General features: G+C 51.7%; 1 protein-coding gene across 3 annotated transcripts in view; it reads right to left on the bottom strand.

The window, feature by feature from the left end:
- The window catches only part of AGPAT3 (1-acylglycerol-3-phosphate O-acyltransferase 3), a 119,371-nt gene that overhangs the window by 72,838 nt on the left and 28,249 nt on the right, over positions 1–18,284 (bottom strand). For 2 of the 3 annotated variants that reach the window (XM_007969602.3, XM_073010962.1), the window contains exon 2: positions 14,186–14,248. The gene's annotated coding sequence lies outside the window, so the exon portion shown is untranslated. Of the gene's footprint in view, positions 1–8,725; positions 8,745–14,185; positions 14,249–18,284 lie in introns of those variants that run through there. The other variant, XM_073010965.1, reaches the window with a different exon arrangement.

The raw sequence follows: 18,284 nt of genomic DNA, 5'->3' as shown, positions 1-18,284 counted from the left end.
CCCAACTCCCACAACACCACAACCCCCACAACCCTCACAACCCCTACAACCCCCACAACCCCCACAACCCCAACTCCCACAACACCCACAACCCCAACACCACAACCCCTACAACACCCACAACCCCTACAACCCCCACAACCCCAACTCTCACAACACCCACAACCCCCACAACCCCAACTCTCACAACACCCACAACCCCAACTCCCACAATCCCCACAAGCCCTACAACACCCACAACACTCACAACACAGTTCTGCCTATGAAGACGCCAACTCACCCACCCGGTAGATAAGGCAGCGAAAGGAGTTATATGGACCCCCACCTGCCTGCCTCCTCCCCTGTGTGCCACACATGCCCACCCTTACTTTAAATGTGCCCACTTTCTGCTCCAAAAGCAAAGTGGTACCCTCAAGGCAGGAGCCTTTACCACTTCCCCTAAGCTAGCTTTGGAATAAAGTCACTTTCTTTATACCCGACCTGCTCTTGTTAACTGGACTCTGCCAGCGGCAGGCGACTAAACCTGTGTTTTGGTCACAGAAACCGTGAAACTGTCACACAGAGGCAGAACTTAAAGACAGAGAGGACACACAGACACCAACGTGGAGACGACTGGGGTGGGAGCATAAAGTTGTACACTCTATAAAACACCTGCAACCAGACGGCAGACCGGGGGGCCTGGAGGGCTCAGCAGAGACCCGGAGGAAGGGGAGCCGCGGCAGCGCAGGGCAGCGGCGGGACTGCGCCTGCAACAGGCTCACGGTCCCCAGAGCGGCAGATGTGCCCTGGACGGAGGTGACGGAGCAAGAAGGCTGATGCAGTACGTGTGTGGGGTGATGGGGTGGGGGTGTGGGGTGACGGGGTGGGGGTGTGGGGTGACGGGGTGGGGGTGTGGGGTGACGGGGTGGGGGTGTGGGGTGATGGGGGTGGGGGTGTGGGGTGATGGGGTGGGGGTGTGGGGTGATGGGGTGGGGGTGTGGGTGATGGGGGTGGGGGTGTGGGTGATGGGGTGGGGGTGTGGGGTGATGGGGTGGGGGTGTGGGGTGATGGGGTGGGGGTGTGGGTGATGGGGGTGGGGGTGTGGGTGATGGGGGTGGGGGTGTGGGGTGATGGGGGTGGGGGTGTGGGGTGATGGGGGTGGGGGTGTGGGGTGATGGGGGTGGGGGTGTGGGTGATGGGGGTGGGGTGTGGGGTGATGGGGTGGGGGTGTGAGGTGATGGGGTGGGGGTGTGGGTGATGGGGGTGGGGTGTGGGGTGATGGGGGTGGGGGTGTGGGGTGATGGGGGTGGGGTGTGGGTGATGGGAGTGGGGGTGTGGGTGATGGGGTGGGGGTGTGGGGTGATGGGGGTGGGGGTGTGGGGTGATGGGGGTGGGGGTGGGGGTGATGGGGTGGGGGTGTCGGGTGATGGGGGTGGGGGTGTCGGGTGATGGGGTGGGGGTGTGGGGTGATGGGGGTGGGGGTGTGGGTGATGGGGTGGGGGTGTGGGTGATGGGGTGGGGGTGTAGGTGATGGGGGTGGGGGTGTGGGGTGATGGGGTGGGGGTGGGGGGGTGTTACTGTGTGCTTTGAGGACAACCCAGCAAATGGGGCAGTGGGGCAGGCCAGAGCACAGTAGGCCCCCCTCACTTGCCCGCAGGTCACCGGGTGCCAGGAGTGGGGAGAGGGAACAGCTTGGCTCTGGGACAGGAGCAAGGGGCCACATGCTCTGCCACTGTCACTCTTCCTAGAGAAGCAACAGACGTCACCCAAAAAGGAGCAGCCTGAGGAGCTTAGCCATGAACATGAGCATGAGGCAGCCACAAACAAGACTCCAACTTTCCCAACTATCAGCTCAACACCAAAAACTCGACCGAAGTGAAACAAAAACCCAGAAAGGCCAAGAGCAGAAACCACACACGGGACAATGCAGGCATCTGTGATGTGTGTGCGCGAATGTGCATGTATTTTAACTGCAACTCCCTAAAATACACAAAATGACCATAGCCCTGGTCCAAACACCAATCACACCTACCGATACAAAGAGACTCCAATCACCTACTAAAAGGACAACATTCGCACTAGTTTAAAACAAACCCCAACTCTGCAGATAGAAGAGAAAGACCTAACAGAGAAATTCAGCAGAGTTAAAAATACATGAAATAAATATATACTGGAAAAATGCAAAAAAAAAAAAAAAAAGAGGTCCGATATCATGATATTAGACAATATCAGGCCAAATGAAATAAATGAGACAAATCAGGAATATAACACTAAAACTAAAATGCTTAGAGCAGATATAGTCATTCGATATATTCATGCCAAATAACCCGACATACTTCATTAAGCAGAAATTCAGAGGATGCCACAGAAACCCATCTCAGCACGTGAAGGCAGGAGACACGCGTGTCCCTTCCAACCCGAGAAAGAACACGCAGGCAAGAAATAAACACACAAGGCTATTAGACACATAAACAACAAAATTAAAGCAGCAGCGCATAAGGAGAAAGAGGCAATTCTGTACTTGATAAGAGAGAACACTCCTTTCTGTTTTCAATATCCCATGGAAACATTCATAAACAGCACCCATATATGAAGCAGCAAAGAAATTCTCAACCAATACCAAGTAATAATTAAAATACAAACAACATTCCCCAGAAATTAGTAACAAAATCAGAAAACAGGCTTTTCTATATTGAAATTTAAGGCCGGGCACAGTGGCTCACGCCTGCAATCTCAGCACTTTGGGAGGCCGAGGTGGGCGGATCACGAGGTCAGGAGATCGAGACCATCCTGGCTAACACGGTGAAACCCCGTCTCTACCAAAAATACAAAAAAAATTAGCCGGGCGTGGTGGCGGGCGCCTGTAGTCCCAGCTACTCGGGAGGCTGAGGCAGGAGAATGGAGTGAACCGGGAGGCAGTGCTTGCAGTGAGCCGAGATCACACCACTGCACTCCAGTCTGGGCGACAGAGCAAGACTCCGTCTCAAAAAAAAAAAAAAGAAATTTAAACATTATCTTCTTAGATGCTCCTCTTAAAGGGAAAATAGAAGTAAAAACTGAAGAATTGGCCAGGCACGGTGGCTCATGCCTGTAATCCCAGCACTCTGGGAGGCCGAGGTGGGCAGATCACGAGGTCAGGAGATCGAGACCATCCTGGCTAACACAGTGAAACCCCGTCCCTACTAAAAAAAAATACAAAAAATTAGCCGGGCGTAGTGGCAGGCACCTGTAGTCCCAGCTACTCGGGAGGCTGAGCCAGGAGAATGGCGTGAACCCGGCAGGTGGAGCTTGCAGTGAGCGGAGATCGCACCACTGCACTCCAGCCTGGGTGACAGAAGGAGACTCCGTCTCAAAAAAAAAAGAAAAACTGAAGAATTTTCAGAAACCATACTAATAAAACTAAAGCAGTGCTTTAGAGGAAAATTTAACCCATCAATTACTTTAAATCTTTAGAAATGAAAGCAAGACAATAAGAGAATGAAGCCTCCAACTTAAAAAGCTGAAAATTACAAAGTAACTGAAGGAATTAATAAATATAAAAGGAAAATAATTTTTTTAAATCTTAATAGCTAAATTGAAATTTTTTTTTTTTTTTTTTTGAGACGGAGTCTCACTCTGTCACCCAGGCTGGAGTGCAATGGTGCGATCTTGGCTCACTGCAAGCTCTGCCTCCCGAGTTCACGCCGTTCTCTTGCCTCAGCCTCCCAAGTAGCTGGGACTATAGGCACCCGCCACCACACCTGGCTAATAGTTTTGTATTTTTAGCAGAGACGGGGTTTTACTGTGTTAGCCAGGATGGTCTTGATCTCCTGACCTCGTGATCCACCTGCTTCGGCCTCCCAAAGTGCTAGGATTATAGGCGTGAGCCACCACACCCAGCTGACCTGTTTTTACAGAATTAAAATATCTGAGTACTGGGCATGGTGGCTCAGGCCTGTGATACCAGTGCTTTGGGAGGCCGAGCTGTGAGGATCACTTGAGACCACGAGTTTGAAACCAGCCTGGGCAACACAGAAAGACTCCTATCCCTACAAAAAATTTACAAATTAGCTGGGCGTGGTGGGGCACACCAGCCACTTGGGAGGCTGAGGCAGGAGGATTGCTTGAGCCCAAGAGTTCAAGGCTGCAGTGAGCCAAGATCACACCACTGTACTCCAGCCTGGGCAAGAAAGGGAGACTTCATCTCTAAAAAAAAAAAAAAAAAAAAAAAAAACAAAAAAACACCTCTACATGGAATCTTGTATTTAAAAAAAAAATTGTAAAATAAAAATAATTAAAATATCTATTAAACAGTTTTTTACAATTTACCTCTAACAAAAATACCAAAGGCAGATGACTTCACAAGTGAATTCTACAAATCCTATAAGAATAGACTATTTTAACATTAATTAAACTTTCCCAGAACATAAAGAAGGAAGACGTCCCAATCCCTTTAATGAAGCAACAGTGACGTAAAATTCACAAGGAGAAAGAGTGCAGAGGGAAGGGAAGAAGGAAATTTGTCTGAATCACCGTCTCAAATTGTGGCGTGAGGAACCCGGGGGGCCCCAGACCTCGCAGGCAGGGGGGTTCTGAGAGCCTTCTTCACGAGCTCATAGCCTTGTGCAGCATAATTTTCTTTATGAGCCTCGACCACGACACAGCACAACGGGCTGCCTGCAGAGGCGGAGAGATGTCAGCTGTGGCCGCTGAGGTCAGACATCAAAGAGACATAAAAATAGAAAACAGGGCCACTGTCCTGGCTAATTTTGGAAACTATGGGTTTTCCTTACAAAAGCTGGCTTATCCCAGGACACAGAAAAGAAAAATTTTTTTGTACACATTGGGCTTTGAAATGAATTATTAAATATTTTTAAATGTTCTTACTGTTAATTTCTTAACTAGCATCTATCAACACCATATTAGAGGTCTCTTGACCTCAGTACTCCTGGCATTTTGGATGGGATAACTCTGCTGTGGGGCCGGCTGTGCCCTGCGGGATTCAGCAGCCTCCCTGGTCTTTCTGCATTTGATGCAGGAGTGACTGTCTCCCAGCAGCTGCCAACCAAAAACATCTCCTGCCATCACCAAATGTCCACCAGAGGACAAGGGGAGTCACCCCAGTTAAGGACCACAATAGTTGCAACTCAAAAGCAAAATCTCTTTGGGGTCCTTAATAATTTTTTTTTTTTTGAGACAGGGTCTTGCTCTGTCACCCAGGTTGGGGTGCAGTGGGGTGATCTCAGTTCACTGCAACCTCCACCCCTGGGGCTCAGGTGATCCTCCCATCTCAGCCTCCCAAGTAGCTGGTACTAGAGGCATGCGCCACCATGCCTGGCTAATTTTTGTATTTTTTATAGAGACGGGGTTTTACCATGTTGCCCAGGCTGGTCTCAAACTTCTGAGCTCAAGTGACCCACCCTCCTCGGCCTCCCAAAGTGCTGGGATTATAGGCCTGAGCCACCACACCAGGCCCTCAGTAATTTTTTAAGAGTGTAAAGAGCCCATAGGTTTGAGAATCACTGCTCTTCATACGACTACGAATGCAAAAATGTCTTTAAAATTTAGCAAACAGGGCTAACAGCACATTAAAAAGTCAACACACACATGATGACCATGCGGATCTGTTTCATGAATGCAAGGATGGTTTGCTATGAGGAAACTGACTAACAAAGTTCATCTGATTCCTTAACAAGAAGGCTTGACAGGCAACACAACAAAATTCAACCCTGGCTTCCCAGTGAAAACACTCAGCAAAGCCGGGGCCAGTACAAAATATTACACGAATTCAATGTCTGCCTCCCTGAACTGCCAGTGAGGTGCTCATTCACAGGCCAGTCAGCACTTCACTCGCTGGGCAAACACCAAAAGCACCGCAGCCAACACCAGGGACAAGGCAGAGCGTCCTGTAGTTGAAGGCCAGCCTCATGCACGCCCAGCGATGGAAAACCCACAGTAAATATACGTTTGCACACTGACTCCAGCCAGGACTTCACCAAAATATCATGACCATATTTGGTTTAGCCTAGGACACAGGAATGGTTTACTATAGAAAACCAATTAACAGGACTATTGACACCAAGTGATAAAAGGAGAAAAGCAACAGGATAATTTGCATTTAGACTCAGGGAAAGCAGATGATAAAGTCTATGGCCACGAACCACCGACTAAGAAAGAAGCAGGTGCGAGGCCCCGTTCCTCAGGGCACTTCCTGCAGCCAGTGGCATAGGACGAGTAAAGGAGAGAGATAAAGATTGGAAAGAACAAAGCAAGCTTTCATCATTTGTACATGACATGATCATCTGCATGGAAAATCCACACAAGTTCCCGGCCATGGCCAGAGCACCCCTGGCGTCCACGGGGGCTGCCTGCCTTCCTCACCAGGTCTGCGCCACGGCCAGTGCCTTCCTCAGGAGAAATTCATCTTCACTTGGGAGGGAAGAGGAAGGGAGACGAGGCCACAATAAAAAGGAGATGCGACTCACATGTGCCCCACCTTTTGCTTGCGTGCCAGGCTTGCCCTGTGGCCCTGGCATCATCCTCTGTCACTCTGGCAGGCTGGACTGAAGGCACATAGTGGTCCCATCCAGTTCGGGCCCACGTGTTGTCATGGACATGCCTCCTGATTCCAATCCACATGGAAGTGACGAGAAGAACACTTCACAGCAACGCCCAAGCCAAGCCTGTGAGGACGACTAAGATACCTCTAGGCTCCCAGCACCACCATGCCCATGAGTCCGTAGAGTTCCACCAGGACCCCCTGACCTAAAGCCAAACCAGCACAGCATGACATGCCCCAGCCTGGCAGCTCCAGGGGCAGCCTTTGCTTTGAATTACATTCACCCAGAGGTAAGGGCGTGCCAGGCAGGCAGTGTCTGAGAGAAGACGCACCCACAGACACACAGCAGCCTTGTGACCAGGCATGGTCAGACGAACGTCACCGCCCCCATGTCTGCTGCCCTGCACTTCAGATGACTGCAGAGGAGCTGCTAGCTAACGAACACAGGTGACCCGGTCAATAAAACACGCAGAAATATGCACGCATAGAGCCCTTTACCTGTGTTCCAACAGGAGGAACCCCGTGCAGGACGTTCCAGAGCACAGCGGCTCCACAGTGGAAAAGGAGTCTGCAGCCCAGGCCACGGAGCACCTAGGGCCTCCTTGCCACCTTGATGAACTTACGAACAGCACCAGATAGACAGACAGAAACAGCAGGCAGGAGGCAAAGTCCGCCTTCCAGCGAGGCGGCATCTGGGCCAGGCGGGGTCACCCAGAGACCAGGGAGCTGTGAGGGCCAGTGTTGAAATCTTCCTGGACAGGCCTCACTGTGTTGGCCTGGACAGGCTGCTTCTGACCATGCCCAGTACCTCAACATAAGAGCGCAGTTCTAGGACACTTTCCAAATCGCACAAACACAGTTCAAGTCTTTAAGGCACACTCTGGTTCTAGGAGACTGATAATCAGGTAACTGCTCCGAAACCATCACACAGACATAATGCATACATGTGTGTGTCTACAGGTGCCTCTTTAGAACATGCATAAAAAAGGAAGTGTTTCTTTAAATAAAGTAGATCTATGTGTAATGAAAGTTTCCCAAGACAAGTTAAAATCAGGTTTTGCAGAGAGATGTCATGACACGTAGGTGCATTTTTGGAAACCCTGTGTGTGTATGTATGTTCTTACGTGTACTTTGTATAAACTCTAGAAGGATAAACCACAAACCACTTATAGTGGTTCCCTCCAGGAAAAAGAGTGGGATTTGGGATGGAGTGAAGAATGCAACTTTAATTATTTATTAGATTTGGCTCTGTGTTTAAATTTCATAAGCATGTATTACTTTTATAATGAAAATGTAAATATCAAATGGAAAATTAACTTGTGTGCACATTAACCTCCAATCCTCTGTCTCTGCAGTGGCTGGAACAGTACAGCCTTGTCCTGAACACTGATTTGTTTCTGAAGAAAGAAGCTTCCCTTGCAGAATACCTGACTTCACGAGACACAGCTTGGCAAATCAAAGTCTCAGCCCTTTGCTCTCCCCTCATATATATCACACTTTAGAGCACAAAGATAATTCTTCCTCCAACGCACAGCAAAGGTGTAAGAACTGCACAGTGACCTGGAACACCCACCACCTCCAGTTCCCCGTGGGCATATAACACGCTTGCTTCCAGAGGGAAGGCCGGCCCTCCTCGGCCCTCCCCTCCACCTGTCCTTCACTCACTGTGTTAGGACCCTAGACTGCTGCTGGCAACACGTGCGGCCACAGCCACTGGGAGACACCTGTGGCTCCACTCCCCTCCTCCAGGGCATCTGCCACCAATCTCTGCAGCCCAGCACCCTCTCATGGGCGCAGGACCAGACTGGCACAAACCTTTGGCTGCCGTCAGGGCTGAACACGCATTCCCCAGAAAGAGGCTGGAAGCACAGAGGGAGGCCGTCTCCAACTGCCTCTGTCCTCTGTGTTCCTGAGACAGGTGTGAGTCACACCCTTCAGGCTCCCCTTGCTTGACAACTCACGAACAGAGGGATCCCAGCCACCGCTCATGCTGTGGGTTTTAACCCGGAAAGAACAAGACACCACACACCTGCCTCACTTCCCCAGGATGCGTCCTAGGTCTCCTAAACTCCCAGCCCAGGGTGCCCTGGGGGCTGCAATGTGCCATCTGGGGGCTTACTCCTCACCCCTACCCTCTCCACGATGAGGCCTGGGCCCCCTCCCCACCAGGCTAGCGTTCAGATAGACCCTGCAGAACGGTGGACTCACGATCAGGATGGGGGCCCGGTGCTCCCTTACAGCTTCCCCCTGCAGCAGAGAACAAAGTCCCACCCAGTGGCTTCTCAGAGATCCACGGTCGGCCTGCAGGCCTGGGAGCCAGGCTCTCTCGCAACGAGGGCAGAGTGAGGAGAGGTGAGACCTGAGACAAATACGATGGAACAGCACCGTCTGGATACCTTTCGTTATCCAAGAAAGACTCAAGAACACTTTAAAATCCTCTTAAAATGTGTATGAAAAATGAGTGGCCCACCGCCGGCCAGTCCACTGCCTGCCGTGACCGGGCCGTGACCGGGCCGTGGACCGAGGGGCCTGCAGCTTCCAAGGAAGCCACCCCAAGTGATGTCACCGGATCGGCCCAATGGGGCCCTTGCAGCACCCAGACCCGCGAGGAACCTTTCTTGAAGTTGGAAGAATGAAGTCCCTTATCAGACAATGTTTGTTGCACAAAGAAAAAAAAATAGTAAGTAAAAATTAGAATCCACGAATGAAGTCCATTGAACTGAGGCCCGGCCGCTCTCGGGGTTTTTCCCAGTGGCCTCCCTCTCAGGGCAGGGGTGGCTGTGACGGGGGCACGTGAGGACCCGGGAGCAGAAGACGCAGGCCGACCTCGGGGCACAGACGGGCATCTGGGGGCCTGAGAGCTGAGCCTGAGCCTGTATCCTCATCCAGAAAACGCAAACAACAGGGTTCGCTCCGCAGGGATGGAAGGAAATGAAACGACGAGGGACTTTTGCAGCCTGGAGCTGGCAGGCCACCACGCTGACGCAGCACAGGCTTTGATCCTCGCCCTCGTCAGCAAGTGACCTCTGCAATTAGCCTTTTCTTAAAGAACCCAAAGGTTTTAGGAGCTGCTGGCGTTTCAGTCCTGAACCTGGAGCTGGAGGCCATAGGTCCCTTCTCATCCTTCTAGTGTTGCCCCCACGAGCCCTGGCTCCACTTCCCCCACCCCATGCCCTCACCTGCTATCTATGCAAGAGCTGGGCTCCTGTGCCCACTTCCTAGACGGGTCACCAAGGCCCAGGAAGGCAAATGCCTTGCTGTGAATCATGCAGCAAGTCACACACCGGGCTCCACAAGCTCCCAGCCCGTGTGCTCCCCCCAGTCGGGACTCTTCCTCTCTGATCGAGAAGGGCCGGGGCTCAACGCACAGGTCAGGCTAGCAGGTGGCTGTGTGTGAACCTGGCTGGTTCCACTCACGACAGGCATTCCTTCCCCGCAGTCCTCAGGGCTGGGGGGTGACCAGCCCAAATAAGGCTGCCAGCTCTGGATGTCACCAAATTCACCCCAAGCTCTGGTACTTTGTGCTTTAGGGCACAAATGAAGCTTCCCAAGTGCCTCATACACGCCTTGGAAATCTCACTCCAGCTTTGGGACACACACACATTTTTCCCACGTAATTTAGGCTCTGGAGTGCTCAGGTCTTCCCGCACATGGAATGTGGAAGTGTCCCTGGGGAGCCTGGGCCAGCGGCCTCCTCCGAAGGCTGTCATCCCTTTGCTCTGCTGTTACGGGAACGTGCTTCCATGCGGGTGGGCACTGCTCTGTCCCCCGGGGTCTCCAGCACACCGAGCCGTGCGACGGCAACGGAGAGGGCATGCAAACACCTGGCAGGGGAATCGACAGACGTGTGGCTTTAACATGGTACCGGTCGGCTGGGTTTCAGGGTTTGGTTGTTGTTGCTTTTTGAGTCTGCTGTTTTGTAGAAGCTCGTATTTTTCAGAGGGAATCAGATGAAACTGAAAACGCAAGCTCTAACGAAGCTCATATGGCACGGTATTTTTTTGTCGTTTTTTGAGATGGAGTCTCACTCTGTCGCCCAGGCTGGAGTGCAATCTTGGCTCACTGCAAGCTCCGCCTCCCGGGTTCACGCCATTCTCCTGCCTCAGCCTCCCGAGTAGCTGGGACTACAGGCGCCCGCCACCACACCCAGCTAATTATTTGTATTTTTAGTAGAGAGGGGGTTTCACTGTGTTAGCCAGGATGGTCTCGATCTTCTGACCTCGTGATCCGCCCGCCTTGGCCTCCCGAGGTGCTGGGATTACAGGCGTGAGTCACCACGCCCGGTATGGCACGGTTTTATAGGAAACTTTTTGTTACAGTGTAACAGATACAGAGAAGTACATAAATCTTCAGCGTGAGGCTGGATGAAATTCCAGAGAGGATCCACTCTTACCAGCAGCACCCAGATCAAGAAACGAATCCCAACTACTTTGGGAGGCCAAGGCAAGCAGATCTCTTGAGCCCAGGAGTTCAAGACCAGCCTGGGCAACATGGCAAAACCCGGCCTCTACAAAAAATAAAAAAGCCGGGTGTGGTGGCATATGCCGGTGGTCCTGGCTACCGGGAGGCTGAGGTGGGAGGATCCCTTCAGTCCAGGAGAACTCAAAGCTGAAGTGAGCTGAGATCGCAACCACTGCACTCCAGCCTGGGAGGCAGAGCGAGACTCCGTCTCAAAAAAAAAAAAAAAAAAAAAAAGGGACAGGAAGGGAAGGGAGGGGAGGGGATGGGAGGGGAGGGGAAGGGAGGGAAGGGATGGCAACAGACGCTCGCCAGCTCCTGAAGCCCCCAGGCCTCCTTTGCCTCCTGCCAGGGCAGCTGCGCCTCCTGCTCCCCCTGCTAGGTCTACCTGTCACTGCGCTGCACTCACGTGGGCCTTGCACATGTGCTGACCCACTGCGCTTCTTCCACCCAGCATGTGCCTGTCGGCTCATCCAGGCGGAGCAGGGCTGTCTCCACGCACCTCATTCCATGCTGCTCCCCCGGGCAAGCACACGGCAGTGTATTCACCCCGTCCACCTCCGCAGGGCACACGGGTCTGATGAACACAGAGCCGGTGATGCCCTTGGGCCTGGCTGTGGGTTCACGCCCCAGAGCAGAGCAGCTGGGTCACAAGCCATGGGTTTGCTCCGCTTTGGAAGATATCGCCAAAGTTTTCCAAAAAGAGGTCAAGTCACAGCCACCATGAGGAACGAGCGTCCCATCGCACCCCATCCCACCTCCTCACCAACTCTGGCCTTACCTGACTCGTTGGTTTTAGCCAATCCACTGACTGTGGAGTGATACAACATTTCTGGTTTTAAATGTTCATTTCTCTGATAACCAATGAAGTTGCCTTTTCAGATGTTTGTTAGATATTTGGGCACCTTTCGAGAGGTACTGGTGCAAGTCATGGGCAAATGTTTTGCTACAGATTTCGATGTTAACACTCACCAGCTTGGGCAGGGGGCTGCAGTGCGGCACTGTCTGTTTAGTTCTGCCATCTCTCCTCCCTCCCAAAAGTGATACATGCGGCGCCACCACTGACAGTCGTCCAGTTTTGTGAATGTCAAGTTACTCATCCTGGAAGCCTGGTTGTAAATCTGATTCCGGTTGTTCTGCCCCCAAAGACACAATGTTTCCAACCTGTCCTTCTTCCCGTTCTTTTCCCCAGACCTCGGCTGTTACAGAACCATGATTCCCTGTCCGCAGAAAGGGGACCAAGGAGGTCAAACTGATTTCCACCTTCATCTTCTCGAAATGTCCTCTTTCTGGGAGAGGTCTGCTGATGCCTGGTGCACCTTGGCCAGTTTCTCCCCTAGAAGCAAAACCTCGTCCACAGCACAAGCCTACGTGCGCCACGTCCTGCACCTGACAGATTGGAAGCCCCCTGGCCCCCCAGCCCTTGCTGGTGGCCTTCCCACAGCCCTGTGGCCACGGCGGAAGCCCCCTGCCCTCCTCTCAGCCCTGAGTACAGTCCCACAATAGCCAAAGGACACACAGAAGAGTGGGAAAGCCGGGAATGCCGTGAGAGCCGAACTGGGGGGGTGCAAGACAGTGCAAGTTTCTTTTGCACAGAATAGCAATTTGCAACAATTTAACAGTTTAAACCACAGGCAAAGTATTAAATCAACAATGAGCAAATCCAGCAAGTAAACGTTTGTGAATTCCGAACCTTAGAGAGGAGAGCTCGGAGTGCCGGTCAGCTGGGAGCTGCCACTGTGTCTTCACAGTATCCCTAGTATCTTTATAGTATCTGCTATCAAGTAAGCAATCTTAATAAAACAATCCTAAAGAGACACTAGGCTGGGCACGGTGGCTCACGCCTGTAATCCCAGCACTTTGGGAGGCCGAGGCGGGTGGATCACGAGGTCAAGCAATAGAGACCATTCTGGCCGACATGGTGAAACCCTGTCTCTACTAAAAATACAAAAATTAGCCGGGCATGGTGGCGGGCGCCTGTAGACCCAGCTACTCGGGGGGCTGAGGCAGGAGAATCATTTGAACCTGGGAAGCAGAGGTTGCAGTGAGCCGAGATTGTTCCACCGCACTCTAGCCTGGGTGACAGAGTCAGACTGTCTCAAAATAAATAAATAATAAAAAATAAAAAGAGACACTAAATGCAGTCATTTTAATTTGAAAACTAAGGAGGCATTCAGCACCCGGCTCAGACGGTCAGCAGCGCTGTTCGAGGTCAGCCATGACTGCATCTCTGAAAGCCCAAGCTTGGCGCTGGCCACATCAATCCTGCTCATGTTTGTTTTCATCAAATGGCAGCTGTCAACACACCCTGGGTTGTGACTGGGACGCGGGAGGCTAAATCACCTGCCTACCCAGAACTGAGCCTGTGAGTTACACCTGGAAGCCTCAGAACATCAGGGATGGGATTTGATCTCTGCTGACAGTATTTGGAGGAGAGACACCTCCCAGGTCGAAAGCAGCCACGGCGGGAGAAGGACACGGGGTCCAGGCCCATCTGGAACGGACCTGCAGCCTCATCAGCTGCAGCAGAGGGCCTGGGAATGGGGGTGGAACACACAGGAGCAGCGGGCAGGGGCCCTATGAAGACGGGCCGCAGGAGCACAGGAGGAACTGCCCATCCCCGGGCCCACCCAGTGACTCAAAGGCCAGGCAATTCTCTGCTCTCGGCCAAACCCAGGGCTTCCTGAGGAGAGCGGCCCCCAGGAGCAGGGCACCGACTCCCAGGAGCAGGGCACCGACCCCCAGGAGCAGGGCACCCTCCAGCAATAGCCAGCTGGGCTCCCCACGGGGATCGTGCAGCTGTCCCCAGGCCACAGGTCTGCCCCATCCCACAGATGGCTCCCAGTCGGTCTCCAGGAGAGAGATGGACTTCCTGGGCTGCTAACAGAGCCGGGGCAGCCCTGTGAGGTGACCCCCACGTCCGCTGTGCCCTGGCAGGCACCTCAGCCCAGCGGCATTTGTAGCTCAGCCCCTTTGAGCTCAGCTCACCCCTCGCAGGAAGAGAACAAAGTTACCTGAACTTAAACATTTGGGTTTTGGACAAATGAGAAGAGACCATAATAAATATTCTGTTGGTCATAAGCAAAGGTTAAAATATATACCCTTTAAGAAAAATTAATCAACAAGGTATCAAGGTCCAACACGGACCCCAACACTGGACACACACACACATACGGCGCCTTGTGTCAGGCGGCCTCACTGCCCACTTACCAAGGCACAAGGTCAGCAGAGCCAGTGGGAACAGCTGTCCTCAGGGCTTCCGGCTGGACAAGCCTGAAAGTGAAAGGCACACATGTCAACGTGCTTGCGTAGGACTGGAGAGACGCTGTGTGACCAAATACGTGTGGCCACTTCAGAACCCGAAAGACTGCGTGCCAGGGAGACTGACAAGCACGCATTAACAGCCTCTCCTGATCCGACACTCCGTAACTTAAACATCAGGGTCAAGGCCATTCAGGGCGTTGCTGTTGCACTGCTTCCCACTGCCTGGCCAGGAGGCCCAACAGATGGCTCATAAATGAACAGTCCCATAGCCGCCAGAGGTCACGCCCCAGGACGGACACGGGGGAGCCACCTGCAGGCTCCTGGAAAAGTGGGGCCACCGCGAGCCCCTCCGGAAGCCACAGCTCCTGCGACAGCTACACCAGCCTTACATGCACTCCCGCTGCTCCCCAAAGCCTTGCCAGCTGCAGCCCTGGGCCCCTCCAAAGTCCAGCCCAGCTGCCCCCAGCAGACCATTAGCCTGCCTGCCCACAACCAGGAAAAAGCCCATGTTTGCTCATTGGTGTTACATTGTGGTACAATATGCGTAACATAAAATTCATCATTTTTAGGTGCGTGGTTCAGGGGCTTTACGTCCATTCCCACTGCTGTGCAACCATCACCCCCGTCCATTTCCAGAACTTTCTCATCTTCCCAAGCAGAAACACTGTCGCCATTAAACACCGACCTCATTAAACACCCTCCCCCCAGCCCCTGGCACCCACCATCCCACTTTCTGTCTCTGAGTTAACCGCTCTAGGGACCTCATATAAGTGGAATCATACACATTTGTCCTTATGTGACTGGCTTACTTCACTTAACACAATGTCCTCAAGGCTCACCCACTTGGTGGCAGGTGTCGGAATATCATTCACATTTAAGGCTGGATAATATTCCACTGCAGACACTGTGAACTGAATGTTTGTAGCCCCCAGCCACAAATTCGTATGTTTTTTTGAGACAGGATCTCGCTCTGTCACCCAGGCTGGAGTCGCCGTGGCACAATCACGACTCACTGCAGCCTCAGTCTTCTGGGCTCAACTGATTCTCCCACCTCAGCCTCCCAAGTAGCTGGGACTACAGGTGTGTGCCACTATGCCCAGATAATTTTTTTTTAAAATTTTTTGTAGAGACAGCATTTCACTATGTTGCCTAGGCTGGTCTTGAACTCTTGAACTCAAGTGATCCGCCCACCTTGCCCTCCCAAAGTGCTGGAATTACAGGTATGAGTCACCATGCCTGGTCCAAATTCATGCGGTGAAATCCTCCCTGCTAATGTGATGAAAATTTGGAGACAGGGCCATTGGCAGGGGATTAGGCCAAGAGGGAGGAGCCTCAAAAATGGGATTGGCGCCATTATGCCAAAAGACACAAGCCAGCTGCTTCCTGTCTCTCTGCCATATGAGGGCACAACCAGGAAGAGGCCCTCACCAGGCACCAAACCTACAGGCACCTTGACCTCGGACTTCCAGCCCCCAGAACTGTGAGAAATAAATGTCGGTTACTTAAGCCAGCCAGCTGGTGTTAATTTTTTTTATAGTAGCCCAAACTGACAAAGACAGTCTATATATCACATATTTTCTTGTATTAATCTTACAGTTCTAGCTTTCACATTTAAGTCTATGATCTATTTTGAGTTAATTTTTAAATATAGCATAAAGTAGGGTAAAGGGCCACTGTTTTTGTAGATAGGTGTCCAATATTGTCTTTCGGTGTTTGAAAGGCATTCCTCCACTGTCTTCAAATCGTATAGTTTCTGATCAGAAGCCAGCTCTCACTTTCGTCTTTGTTCCTCTGTACGTGATAGCATTTGCCTCTGTCTACTTTTAGGATTCTCGGCAATTGGATGATGGTGTGTGTGTATTGGGGTGAACGTCTTCATGTTTCTTCTGTTTGAGATTTGTTGAGCTTCTTCGGAATGAGTGTTCATCAGATCCAGCCATTATCGTCCTCAGGTATTTTCTACCACGTGCGCCTCTTTTCTGGAAACCAGTTGCGTACGTTACTCTGCTCGATATGGTCCCACTGATGCTCTGTTCATTTTTTTGTCTTTCTTTGTGTTTCATTTTACAAAGTGTTGTGTCTTCAAGTACACTGATCTTTTCTTCTGCAATGTCTAATCCACCATTAATCCCATTCAGCATATTTTTCATTTTTAGAAGATTTATTTGGGTCTTTTTTCTTTGGGTCTTTTTTCTTTCTGAGACAGTCCCACGCTGTCACCCAGGCTGGAGTGCAATGGTATGATCATGGCTCACTGCAGCCTCAACCTTGCTGGGCTCAAGCCATCCCCCTACCTCAGCTTCCTAAGAGCTGAGACCACAGGTGTGCACCACCACGCCCAGTTAATTTTTGTACTTTTCTGTACAGATGGGGTTGTCTAGGGTGGTCTTGATCTCCTGAGCTCAAACAATCCTCACACCTCAGCCTCCCAAAGTGCTGGGATTACAGGCATGAGCCATGACGTCTGGCCCTGGGTCTTTTTTTTATATCTTCCATTTTTTTCTTTATTTTTATCATATATTCCCTGACATTGAACACATGGAACATACGCCATCTTAACATCCTTGTCTGCTAGCTCCATCATCTGGATAGATATAGTTCCCTTCCCTTCGCTTTTCTCTTCTTTTTTTTAACAGAGTTTCACTCTGTTGCCTAGGCTAGAGGGCAGTGGCATAATCATAGCTCACTGCAGCCTCAAACTCCAGACTCAAGGGATCCTCCTGACTCCACCTTTGAGTAGCTGGAACTACAAGTTCACACCACTATGCTCAGCTAATTATTTTTTTAAACAAACAAAAGAACACATATCTTTTTAGAGACAGGGTCTTGCTATGTGGCCCAGGCTGGTCTTGAACTCCTGGGCTCAAGTGATCCTCCTGCCTCAGCCTCCCAAAGTGCTAGGATTGCAGGTGGGAGCTACAGTGTCTAGCCTGGATGTTTCCAACCATTGATTTTCCTCTTCTTCTGGGTTTTCTGTATGGCAGTCACTTTTGCTTGGCTGCTGGACACTGTGCGCTTGGTGCCTATGAACTTGGCGCCGGACGCTGGGTTTGCTACTGTCCTGCGTCTCTGGGCTTTGTTCCAGGAGCAGTCAACCTAGAACCAGTTTGATCCTTTCAGATCTCGCTCATAAGCTCTGTTTGGTGAGTCCTGAGCAGACCTTTGTAGGACAAACTTGGGAGGTGAGTCTCTCCCTCTGACCACTGAGCACACAGACCCCACCCTGTGAACTCGGGGACGGTGCCACCCCTGCTCTCCCATGCCCCTTTCCCTCACCCAGGCAGCATCCACACGCCACCTGTGGTCAGCTCTCAAAGACTGGAAGGCCCCTCCTCAGCTCTCCAAAGCTGTTTCTTTATGGAACTCCCTCTTCTCCCATATTTTTCTTTGCACATTCCAGCCTTCCTGGAGCCCCTTAACTCCACACTCTGTCTCCACCAGGTCCTGGTTCCCCTCCCTGCCCTGCGGCTGGAGACTCCGCAGGTGACAAGCCGGGCTACCGAGGCCTCACTCCCCTTATGCCCCTCTCCGGTCACCGTCCACACAGCCTGCCACCAGTGTCTGAGGCCTGTGGCTTCCTGCACCTTTGTTTGATCTTCTGGTGGATTACGGTAGGCTGTGAAATTTGCCCCGTATCTTCCATCATGGCTAGAAGTGCAAGCTGGAATCTTGTGTTTTTAAATCCAAGTTCTCGCTCATCCAGAATGGGCTCCTCCAATGGACCTAGCAGGTATTCCCTCTCCAAGGCACACTGACCTAGGTCTAAAGTGGAGCCTCAGCTTCAGACACACTGACCTAGGTCTAAAGTGGAGCCTCAGCTGCAGACACACTGACCTAGGTCTAAAGTGGAACCTCAGCTGCAGACACACTGACTTGCAGAGCCAGCCTGACAGCCAACTCCTGAAGAGAACCAAAGCATTTGTCTTTTTCTTTCTACCTCCAGATCATTCACTCTCAATGAAGGCAGCTCATTCAAAGTACATGTTCTGTGTCAGAATGCAATAGCAGGACTATCTGCCTGCTCACATTAAACTAGAAGGCAAGC

Source organism: Chlorocebus sabaeus, chromosome 2 (genome assembly GCF_047675955.1).
Source record: "Chlorocebus sabaeus isolate Y175 chromosome 2, mChlSab1.0.hap1, whole genome shotgun sequence".
Lineage (NCBI taxonomy): Eukaryota > Metazoa > Chordata > Mammalia > Primates > Cercopithecidae > Chlorocebus > Chlorocebus sabaeus.
This window is presented reverse-complemented; position numbering and strand designations above follow the sequence as displayed.